The sequence below is a fragment of the Sitophilus oryzae genome, unplaced genomic scaffold (assembly GCF_002938485.1).
Source record: "Sitophilus oryzae breed Bouriz unplaced genomic scaffold, Soryzae_2.0 scaffold_811_pilon_pilon, whole genome shotgun sequence".
Classification (NCBI taxonomy): Eukaryota; Metazoa; Arthropoda; class Insecta; order Coleoptera; family Curculionidae; genus Sitophilus; species Sitophilus oryzae.
In genome coordinates this window covers 2,067,568-2,075,766 of record NW_022147430.1, presented here as the reverse complement: position 1 = coordinate 2,075,766, position 8,199 = coordinate 2,067,568, and the positions used below count along the sequence as shown (strand labels likewise).

The window sequence follows — 8,199 nt, the reverse complement described above, 5'->3', positions numbered from 1 at the left end:
TTTTGAGGGTGGCCCAAGCCCCTGACCTGAAAATTCTCCCAGTACTGTTGGACATGTTCTCATGGCACCTGTGATGCAGATACATGTCAGTCTCTGTTTTTGCACAGGTTTTGCCTTGCTGTACGTTGCTCTAGTTTTGTATACCAAGCAACTGCTCCATAAGTAATTATGGATCTTACTATCATGGTATACATCCAGCGCAAAATTTTAGGGGCGCAGCCCCACCTATTTCCCGCCAGTCTTCTGCATATCACGAGAGCCTTTGTGACTTTGCTGGTAATGTTCTTAATATGCCTGTTCCAGAGAAGTTTACTATCCAGGGTTATTCCCAGGTATTTCACTTCCTGTGATGGCAGTATTTCCTTTCCATCTAGATGGATTCTTTTCAAATTTTTCAAACTTCGCTTTCTGGTGAATGGCACTACTGCGGTTTTATCTGAGTTAATATTCAGTCCGACAGTCCTGCACCACCTCTCAGCGATGCGGAGTCCTCTTTGGATAATATCACACATGGTGCCTTCATGTTTCCCCCGTGCAATGATGACTATGTCATCTACGTACCCTATGCAGTGTATTCCCGCTAGAGTTAATTCTTCCAGTAGTCCATCCACTACCAAGCTCCAAAGAGTTCCTTGCGTTGTTTTAACAACTACAGTTTTGGTACCTATCTCAGCCTCTGCTGTTCGTGTTGAGAGCATTTCCCAAAACCAGCGAATTATCGTACTGTTCACCCCTCTTGTTTCAAGAGATCGCTTGACCACCTTGTGAGGTATATTGTCAAACGCCCCTGCAATGTCCAAGAAGGCACAAAGTGCTGTTTCTTTGCTATCCAGGCTTGCCTGTATTAGCTCAGTTAACTGGTACAGAGCAGTTTCTGTGGATCTGCCCGCTCTATATGCATGTTGACTATCGTGCAGTGGTTTAACCTGTAGATGATTTACTTTAATATGGTTGTCCACTACTTTCTCCATCGTTTTTAATATGAACGATGTGAGACTAATAAATGTAATAACTTTTTGTCCGTACCTGTATAAAACCCCCCTACCGAGCGAAAAAATACACATCTCTGCGACTTTTTACGTAAAAAATATCTCTTTGTAAAAATCGCTACAAGCAACCACTCTCAAGATATTTAGAATGGAAATAGTCAATACATGTCATTATTGACGAAAAATAAACATGTTGAGTAGATAGTTATTTCACTGAAATAATAAATTTGAAATTTTTGATTTTTTATAAATGAATCATAAATTTTTCTGCAAAAAATGATGATAAAACAGTTTCTGTTAAACTTTCGGCACAAAAATATTTCAAATTTATGATTTCAGTTTAATAACTATTTAGTCAACATGTTTAATTAATGTCAATGATGACAGGTATTAATAATTTCGATTCCAAATATCTCGAAAACCATTACTCGTAGCGATTTTTACCAAGAGACCTTTTTTACGTTGAAAATATCGTAAATTTTTTTACTCAGTAGTTTTATACAGGTACGGACGAAAAGTTATTACTCTTCAAACCGGTTAAAAAATATGTAGGTGGCGCCCTCTAGTAGTAGGAGCCATATTGATATCAAAATCAAATTTCTCATGTCAAAATACTCCCAGACACCAGTTTTCATTCAAATATTGACTTTACTTCAGGAATTATTTGGAAAAAATCAAATTAAAAATGAAACTTCTACACCCTGTATCTCCGAAACCAAGCATTTTAGCACATACATTTATACGAACTTTTTTACTTATTTTTATCTGCAAAATATGCTGCCGAAGTTTCCGGAATACAGTTCGGACCACCCTGTATATATTACTAAAAATGTTTTTTATGTTATATTTCCCCCCCCCCCTCCCTTTCATTTTTATTACTGTATTCATACAATCACTCATAATGATTACAATAATTATGATATATTATATACGTTGTTTATGAGTTTATCCAAATCCCTCAAAAAATCCCGTGGAAATCTCCTTTTATTATAAGAATATTAAAAATGAAAAAGTAAAGAATATAATAACTTTAGTTCCTCTTAGTCCTCATCAAGCACTTTATACCGACAAATATTTAATCCCGCATTGTAACCGAAATTATAACCCCTATCCCACGCCCTCTTTTGCTTTAGATTTGAGAAAGTATTCTGTTGTTTAAACAAGTTTTAATTAAAAAGGAAATGTTGCAAGAATCCTGACCGATCCATTATTAACACTTTCTTTAAAATGTCTTAGCGCATTTCCGTTCCGCTTAATCTCGGCGAGTTTAATTTGCGGCGGCTTTTGTCATTTTAATCAACGCTTCCCGGTGCTTTTTAATAGCCCGAGGAGTCGGGCGATATTAGATTTTGAGGCCACGTGTAAGGTTCGTTAAAGACTTAATGGTTTATGCACTAAAAGTACGAAGAGTGTATATGTTACAGTGAAAGTCGGAAATTCAGTGATTGTTAACATTAACTTTTGATTGTTAATTTTCACTATTGGGCATCGGAGGAAGGATTCTTGCAGAAGTTATGTCGGCCCGCCTGCATCCACATATAGAGGGAATACTTCCAGAATCGCAAACGGATTTTCGAACCAACCGCGGCGCCGTCGATTCCATATTTTCCATTCGCCAAGTGCAGGAGGAGGTGAAGGAGCAGCAGTCTAGACTTTGTGTTGCATTCGTCGACCTAGCAAAAGCCTTCGACTCTGTGAACCGAGATGCACTATGGGCAGTTGTGAGGGGGTTCTGAGTGCCCAACAGGTTCCTTACAGTGTGTGGAGGCCTCCATGGGAACAGCGAGTCGGGAGTGTCACAGCGGTCCCTTCCTAACAAATGCAGGAGTTAGGCAGGGATGTGTCTTAGCGCCTCTCCTATTCCACATATTCATGGCAGCGCTCTCCATTATAATTAGTTTCAGTCAATGGAAGTAGGTAGAAAAATTTGAAAAAGAGTGTTAAAAAGCAAGATTTTAAAATAATTTTGGGGCCAAAATTAAACTTCTTTGAAACACTTTGATTTCGATAACTTCCAGAATTATTAAGATAATTTATTTCAGGCGGGTCTAACAAAAACTTTTATTTTTGGTATACAAAGGGTGTATACCACAGGGAATGAAAAAATAAAAAACGGTTTTTAAATTTTCGAATTTTTTTTAAATACATAATAATATTTAAAAAGACTAAAAATGCACTTGAAATTGGCCTATTGACGGCTATATAAATTTTAAGTAAAAAATGTGTAATAAGTCAAAAATAACAAAATCGATTTTTTTGAAAGGATATACAGGGCGAGTCTTAAATAAGTGCAAATATTTTTAGTGGTAGTATATTTTGACCGCAGAAACACGATTTTCACCCCAGTAATACGATTTTTTTTGAGAAATATCTTTTTTGAAAAATTGGAATTTTTTGAAAACTTTTTTTGTATTTTTTTTTTTTAGTTAAAACCCATATTTTTTAGATAATACGGCAATATAGGTAGTAGATTAAATTTACCAGACAGAAAAACCCGAAAAGTTGCAGTGGTTCTCAAAATTTAAGGAAAAAAAATTTTTTTAGGAAATTTTTAAAGTAAAATAACCCTGAAAATAACTCGGTTATTTTGGAGTTATTTGAAAAACGGTAAAAAGAAAATATGGTTATTTTCTCGAGATCTACCAGCCCTGAAAATATTTGCACTTATTCAAGTCCCGCCCTGTATAATACCCAGAAAATCGACAATTATGGCAAACTTTCATGTGAAATACGAGTAGTTCTAAAACTGTTAATAACGTACCTAGGTACGTATAATAATGCATTTGTGTGTAAGGGGGGGGGGGGCTCACTAGCTCTATCCATAAAGAGATAAACAATCATTTAAATCAATGCATGAACGATTCGAGGTATAACGCGAACGAAGTCGCGGGAAAAAGCTAATATTTATTTATAATAATACTAGCGTGTACCAGCGACTTCGTTCGCGTCGAATTAATCATTTGTAATGGTGATTGTAAAGCAAAGCAAGAATTTCCATTAAATACAAACTGGATAAAATTTTCTCACATTTATGTCAGCATGAGAAAAAACAATATGGCGATATTATTATATAACTTGGTAATATTTGAGGGGTAGTTTCATCTCGTTGGAATTTGACTTTCGAAAAATCCGTTTGCCAAAAATAAGCTTTTTACGTCAAGCAGTTTAAGCAGAATCGTGGTTAAGAAATTACCCAACTTTTTGGAACACCCTGTATGATTTTTTAAAAAATTTCAAAATATGTAAAAAAAATCAAATAAATTATGCTTGTCCAAGTGTTTTCCCGAAAGACTAACGGTTTTTTAAATATCAAATATTGTAATATTTGAGGGGCGTTTTCACCCTCTTGGAATTTGAGATTCGAGAAACCCCTCCTTATCGAACCTCTACACCCCACAGTCAATCCGCTTGCCAAAAATCAGCTTTAAACGTCAAGCAGTTTAAGCAGAATCGTGATTACTCAATGGTCATATTTTATGAAACACCCTGTATAAATTTATAAAAAATCTTAAAATATATAAAACAACAAAATGAAATATACGTGTTTAAGAGTTTTTCCGAAAAACTCACCGGTTTTTAAATAAAAAATATTTTAATATATGAGGGATAGTTTCACCCCGTTAGAATTCGAGTTTCGAAAAATCCCTTCTTATCGAACCTCTACACCCTAAAGTCAATATGTTTTCCAAAAATCAGCTTTTTACGTCAAGCGCTTTAAGCAAGATCGTGATCAATCAATGACCAAATTTTTCAAAACACCCTGTATACATTTTTAAAAAATCTTAAAATATGTAAAAAAACAAAATATAATATACGTGTTTAAGCGTTTTTTTCGGAAACTTGACCGTTTTTTAAATAAAAAATATTGTAATATTTGAGGGGTGGTTTCACCCTCTTGGAACTGGAATTTCGAAAAATCTCTTCTTATCGAACCTAGAATCAACCTGTATGCCAAAATTGAGTTTCTTACGTTGAGTGGTTTGAGCAGGATCGTGATTAATCAGTATGTTAGTCACTTAAGGATTTTATATTTAGTATAGATTATTAGTTTTAGACAATAGTTTTAGAGATATTAATAAATAAATAAAAAAATATATATTTTCAGCCTTTCTTAAACAAACTATTAAAAATAGAAGAATTGTCCTGAAATCAAAACTATAATAGGTACTTACTTCAGATGATCTGTACTATACTTTGCTATAAATGTGGTAATCGTAAATCAAACAGGATGTTCAAAATTCTACGCCAAACTTTTTAAAATATAAAATAATCTTTCCTCTTTTTTTTTAAATGGTATTATTTACATATATATTATTATATCAATATTATATATTATATTATACTGGTATATTATTTTTTCAATAAATGGATAAAAATAAATATTTTTGTAATTAGATTATTTCAAAAATTTTAACAAAAATTTGAAGAAACAGGTAAAAAAATAGTAGAATACAATTTGCGATATTAAATCATAGACTTTATTATACAGGGTCGCTGATATATATAAAAACGTTCGATTATTGGGTAAAATATACGAGGTCCCGCAAAAAGTTAAATATAAAAATTATATATAGGGTTTCTAAATGTCTATTGGCGAGAAATAAATTTAAGTATAGAGTATACATATATAGGTAAATCTAAGTAAACTGTTATAAATCATAAATAATAATGTCCATAAAGTATTGTCGACTTTGAAAATAGTTACTAACTGTCACTAGAAAATTGCCATGGCAACACCAACCATCTTGATTGCAATTTTATTTAAAAATAGCTTTTTATTCAAAAGCTGAGCTATATAGGTATAGGAAACCCTAATATAGTTTAAAAGATCATTCAAATCTGCTTCGATTTATTTAAAAAAATACAGAGTGTTGCATTTAAAATAACGAAGTTTTTATATAAAATAAATCCTTAAAATAGATCAGCACTTTTGATACCCCTGTATAAATTTAAGGAAGCAATGATATTTTTAAGTAAAGCACAGATAACACATAATCCAGATGGCTCCTTACGTGTTAAAAATTGTCACCCCAATTTCACTCCAATTTGGAAAAATATTGGAGTGACGTTTGAATAATCTGAAATTTTTAGATTCCTTTTCTAACTTTTTTGGGAGGTTTTGCTTCTCTTGCACAGATGTCGCTTGCACTTCAGTTGCGTGGTTGCCAAACGTTATATCGAAATATATTTCATTTCATTATGAATTATGAATATATAAAATTAAAAATTATGTAATTTATAAACATGAAATAGATATGGATGTTAGGTAATACCGGATGTTAAATTAATATATAAATATTTAACTTAATACGTACATTATTATTTTATTAATTTATCGTCACACGTCATTTACCAGTTGCCTAATTACGAAAAGTTTCATATGATATTAACCTCAAAAATGATCTTTGAAAACAAACAACAACAAATAACTCAAAGAAATAACTACATACTACATAATAATAACTGATAATAATGACTTTTAATGGTATAAAGGCTGATGAAGGTAATTATAAACATTATTTTGAGTTTGTTTAATAAAATATAGGATACAATATAACTAAGCAAAATCAAACAGTTTTAGACAACCAATACAAGATTCAGAACTCGGCATCGCGATAAACAAGTAAAATTGTACATTCAGGAACTCGTTTAAATATTATAGGTAAGTAATATTTTCACAAAAAGTAAACATAAAGTAATATAGAATATTACCTGTGATAAAATGTTAATTAGTGACGTATATTTATTCTAATCAGATTTAAATTTAAACTCAAAATTTTCATAAAGAAAATGATAATTTTTCATAGATATAAAGTAAATAATATTACATATTTCAGGTTGATTGAAGAATAATCTACAATTGATTAGAGCCTATGACGATGCGAAGATAATTAATCACCTAACTTTAAGAAACCAGCCTAAAGAAGTTTACATGCATCTCATCTAACCATTATAGGTAATAATTTACAAAATTAGTCATTTTGATTATAATATTATGGTACTTAGGTACATTTTATCTTCTAGATCAGTAGTGATTTTTCATAATTTGAATGAACTCACAGATAGCAATGGGGCACCGCACCGAAGCAGTATTACAAAATGTGAAATAAAACTGTAGTACATATTGCTCTATAAAATTTAATAGAAATAAATTTATTTATGAAAATTAATGAAGTTTTATCTTTCCTAGGAAAAAAATAACAATTATATTTTGAACAATTAATTTAGAACATTAGAGTTAAAAAAAAAATATATATGTGTTAGAAATTGTAACACATATTTTTAACTCTATGTTATTCTAACTTAGAATAACATATTTTTAATAAAATTGCGCTTATACTTTATACTTTTTTGCTATTATATCAATAAGAACTAACGTAAGGAGCAATTCATTTATACTATAAACACACATGCATATTTTTTGATCTTTTTAAAACCAGTGAATAATGTTGAAATATGCTACACCTATTAATTCTTATTAACTAACTTTATAGCTAGACAGTTGAAAATTTTACAGATAATGTATCTATGTTGCCGCTATAAGAACAAATACTAAAAACAGAATTAAATAAATGTTTATAAATAAAAAAGTACTTTCACTAAACATTATCGTTTAAGTAAGAATTTTACACAGAATATTGAAGTCCTCGAGTGGCCGTGTGGTTAAAGGCGTTAGGATTTGAAGGCGTTGAGACGTAGTGAGGCAGGTTCGAATCGTAGGCAAGGTGACTTTTTTTCTTAATCTTTTTTTTTATTTTTACATATTTTTACATATTTATTTTTACTTATTTATTATTGATTAATACAATTTTTAGCAATGTATTTCTTCATTTTTTTTAAATTACTTACAAGCGCATTCAAAATTTCAGCTAAATCGGAAAAAAGTTTACAATAATATAATGTCTGATGTTGTATAGATAATGTGTGAATGGTAAATTCAATGATAATGAACCCTTCGTGCGCGAGTCCGACTCGCACTTGGCCAATTTTTTTTGTTAATTGAAACGTTTAGAATTTGAATATTCGTTCAAAATTTTTTTTTTAATAAATTTATTTATGATAAACAATTTATTAATGAAAATAATGTGACCGAATTTCCTGGAAAGTTTGTCAAATTTGTACATATGAAAACCTAGCTTTACCACTTATCATAGAAAATCTCTATTCCTTCCCTTATCACGGAATAATAAAGGAACGAACCATATGCGAC

General features: G+C 31.2%; 1 long non-coding RNA gene across 2 annotated transcripts; it reads left to right on the top strand.

Annotated features, from left to right (window-relative positions):
- The first annotated feature begins 6,198 nt into the window (after nt 1-6,198).
- On the top strand, nt 6,199-7,221 carry LOC115889180. Of its 2 annotated transcripts, none has more exons than XR_004051393.1 (4): nt 6,199-6,492; nt 6,565-6,651; nt 6,827-6,945; nt 6,996-7,221. It is a non-coding gene; the product is annotated as an uncharacterized LOC115889180 (long non-coding RNA). The 2 variants fall into 2 exon arrangements; XR_004051392.1 differs by having other exon boundaries at nt 7,014-7,215.
- Nucleotides 7,222-8,199: the final 978 nt, after the last annotated feature.